Raw genomic sequence first — 4,402 nt, forward strand, 5'->3', positions numbered from 1 at the left:
CTTGTAATTTCAGCAATATGAGATGATGTGACAAAATCCAGCCCCCCAATGATAGCCATGAGATTCTTCTGACTATCACATTTGTAGTTAGGGACAAATTCCTGGGATTTGAAAAGCATGTCCAGAGTGGTGCGATAGGTCATCCTTGCATTGAGGTAAGTGTCATAGATGTGGAACCCAAGAGTGATGTTAGGTAAGATCTGGGAGTCCTCATTGATCTCCTTCACAGCAAAGGCCAAGGCAAGGAGGTGTTGATGAAATTTGGCAAATACACTGCAAATAGGTTAAATGTCCCCATTGAAAAAAAATATAATTCTACAACCTTGTACGTTGGCATCATTTCTATATGAATAAGAAAGTTTTTTTTTTTTCTCTGACTGTAGTAGGAAGATTATAGCTTTGGTACAATGATTCATAATACAGTGTTCAAATTTATTTTAAACATCATTTATGTGACTTCCAACAAATATCTACTTGAACAAATACAAGTAGTGACTTTTTTCAAAGTACTATATTTATTGTCTATGAGATTTTCAGAAAATGTATATGAACAGATTCCACAGGCGTCACTCATTTACTGTATGTATGTTTTGTGGGGAAAGACAGTGCCAAATCTTTTTAAATATTATCTTTACCTCAGTAAACGTTCAAATAGACTTCTTGATCTGAAATTGTGTACATTTCATGTGAAAGACTTTAAAAGAATGTAAAGAAGGTTATTTCTTCTCTCATAACCAGATACACCGCCCTGAGTCCACCAGGAGAAGGGCGGTATACAAATTTAAATAAAATAAAATAAAAATAAATACAGTTGAAAGAAAAACAAGGCATAGATTACACTAAAAATGTTACATTTATGCACAAACAACTTTTATTCATATAAAAGATTTTTGAAAGTCTCCATAAGATTTGATAAAGAAAATAAAATTCTTACATTGGTACCTCGTAAGGTGTTAAAGCATGGTATTCAACAAATTTCATTTCATAAAAGTGGTAAAGGAAATGAGATGCCATCCCACCAATGATGAGGTCTCCAGGCTGATACCACTCATGTGGAACAAGGAAAGCATCACTTGCAGGGCAGCTCAAAGTACCTACTTTATTCACCAAAAACATCAGGAGAAACATCTTGGTGATCTTGTTATTTTGAAAATGTTTTTCCTTCCCATAGGGAAGCCTATATAATCCAATACTTCATCTAAAGGTAGATGTAAGGATTATATTTGAGAATACATCTAAGGAGAAAATCTATCATTTTCTGCTTGAAGATCCATGTGAGTACAAATTTTTATCTTGAATATCACAAGGTTTTGAACATACCCTGGCAGAAGAGAACAGAGGTGGATACTTGAAACAATGAATCTTACAGAGCTGTTATTACCCCTTGTAACAAACTCTTTGTGACTCAAGACTTATTTTATAGGCAAACAGAAATCTTCATTGTTGTTGAATTTCAATAGCCTTCTGGGAAGCCTTTGATGTTTTGGCCAATAGTAATTCCTCTAGGATATAATTGTCTTATTTTGATGTGATAATAAGTAGCTGATAGTTCAGCTATTTTTTTAAAAGGTGCAAATGCCAACAAAAGTAATATAAGGGACATATGCAAGAGAATATATATTTAATTGTTATAATTGTAGAAATAAATACAAAGGTTTTTTTTTCCAAGATGACACATTTATTTTTGACTAATTTTTCACAAAATCAAATATGAACAAATCCAGCAGGTGTCAGTCATTTATTATACGTTTCTTTTCTGAGGAACAACTATGCAGAACATTTTTAAAAAAGTGACTCTAAGTTCTCTAAATCTCTTCAAATAATTACTTGCATCAATGTTTCATACATTATTTCACCAATAATTTAACACAGGGGTGTCAAATACAAGGACCACGGGCTTTGTCCCAGCCTACCCAATGCAAAAAGAGGAAAAATGCCAGCAGTTTGGGGAGTGGCATAAAGATGGCCACACCCACTCAGTTGGCCATGCCTGGCTGGGCCCCTGAGGCACAGCCCTGATGCGGCCCTCAATGAAATTGAGTTTGACACCCCTGCTTTAAAAAATTCTAAAGAATATTATTTCTTTTCCTACAATTAGAAACATTTCAAAAACGAAGACGCTATAGATTAAAAATGAAGCCTACATTTTTGCTGAAACACCTTTTACTCATATAAGAAAATTTGGGGGAACTGGGAAAGATTATAAAAGGAGGGGAGAAACACCTTTTACAATGGGATGCCATAAGGTTTTATACAAGGATGTTCCTTAAATTTTCTTAAATTTCAATTCATAAAAGTGATAAACTATGTGGGACACCAGGCCACCAATTAGGAGATCATCAGCTCTACCTGGGACTGTTGTGGAGGTTAATAAAATTAATGAACCGTTAACCTTTGTCTCTATGAATTTCTACTTTAACAAATGAGCCTTTAAATCATTTAACAGTAAATGATTTTTTATTTACATAATAAAAACATAACAATATCTATGCAATTAATAAACGGCAGTTAGTTATTTTGATTAATTATCCTGTCAGCTATATATCTATATCTATTCTCTCTAAGCTATGTTATCTATGACTATTCTTCCTCAGAAGAAATATTATTATAAACCACCAGAACTGCTCTTCTAACAGACTTCCAAACTGCTCACAGTTGTTTAACGGAAGATCCTAGAAGAGTTAAGACCTAAGACCAAATAGCTAAGATGAGTGAAGATCGAAGAGCAAAGAGTTTTTGACAAGAATCTCCTTTTATACTGCTAACTATGACAGTTAGGGTAGGACCCTGGAGATTCAAACCTATTAGCTGCCCTCTGATTGGCTTATGTATCTGTCCATTCCAAAAGCAATTAATAGGCACAGCTATAGAGAAATTAATTTTCTCTAACAGGGACTCTACATGGGGCTGTCCTTTAAAAGTATCTATAAGCTCCAATTGTTTCCAAATCAGCCACCCATATGGTTTTGTGTAGACTCAGTTGTGTCACCTTTCCTGTGGTAGTTGTATTGGCTGACAATTTGCTTCTGGGTACAATTCAAGGTGCTGGTTGTCACCTTTAAACATTGCTTGGAACCAGGTTATTTGAAGACCTGTCTCCTCCTGATCACATCCCTGTGATCCAGTGGAGGCAGGGGGCAGGGATAGTTGTGTGTCCTCTCTCTTAAGTCAGGACATCTGGTGGGACACAGAAGAAGTGTCTACTTTGTGATGGCTCCCTTCCTCTGGAACATCATCCATGTTGAGATTAGATTGGTCCCCCTTTTTTAAAGCCCTGAGCACCTGGTTTTGTCAATAGGCCTGTGGAACTCAGAAGGGGTTGAAACCTATAAAGTGGCTCAACCAATTGATTGCTATCCCCAGCGGTGTGTTTTATTCCTTGTATATTTTTTAAGCAGCTCAGAGACACTGATAGTGAGTGTGGGACCATACAAATTCTCTTAAATAGATAGATAAAAAAGAACTTGCTACAATGTATGTCATAAGGTGTTATTCAAGGATGTTCCTTAAATTTTAATTTCTAAAACTGGTAAACTATTTGGGACATCATGCCATCACTTATGAGAACAGGGGAAGCATTACTTGCAGAGTAACTAGTTTCTATCTGAATTAGGGTTGCACTTTCATTATAATTTCGGCTACTTGTCCTGTCAAGAGAATCAATCAGTCTGTCCATCCGTCCGTCCATCCATCCATCCATCCATCCATCTCTCTATCTTGCTTTATCTATTTCTCTCCCTCCACCCCTCCTTTATGGATATCTGGATATCTAGCTACTTAGCTATTTAGCTATCTATTTATAATAAATTGTAATAAAACATAACATTAAACATACTCTTTGTGGTGTGGAAATGACATCCTTTTTACAGCTCACTATACTTTTACAAACTTGATGGAATTTAGTTAATGATGTCATCGTACATTTTATATCTTTCAATCCCTTTCACTTGCCATAGCAGGTTTGTTTCATTTTATTACTTTATTTCATTTCATTTCATATTAGTGCTTCATTTCATTTCATTTATTATTTTATTTTTTTACAATATATACCACTTTATTATTTTACAAACTACCAAAGGCAGCAAACATATCCAATATACCATCTCCCTTATTTTTTCCACATAGCAACAACCCTGTGAGAAACAGTGTTTGGTCCAAAGTTACCCAGTTGGCTTTCATGGCCAAGACAGGGCTTGAACTCATGGCCCCTTGGTTTCTACCACAGTTCCTTACCCTCTAGACCACACTAAAATCCCATTAAATCTAGAAATTATAGAGAAACCTCAATGAAAAAAAGAGGATGGATTGCAAAGGCACCAAATATCAGGTTCTTTCTCTGAAATTGCATAGAAAACCACCTTTGATCTTTTAATTAGGAGAGCCAGAAAGAACGCATAATGTA

Source organism: Pantherophis guttatus, chromosome 4 (assembly GCF_059756535.1).
Source record: "Pantherophis guttatus breed Tessera chromosome 4, ASM5975653v1, whole genome shotgun sequence".
In the NCBI taxonomy this organism is placed as follows: domain Eukaryota; kingdom Metazoa; phylum Chordata; class Lepidosauria; order Squamata; family Colubridae; genus Pantherophis; species Pantherophis guttatus.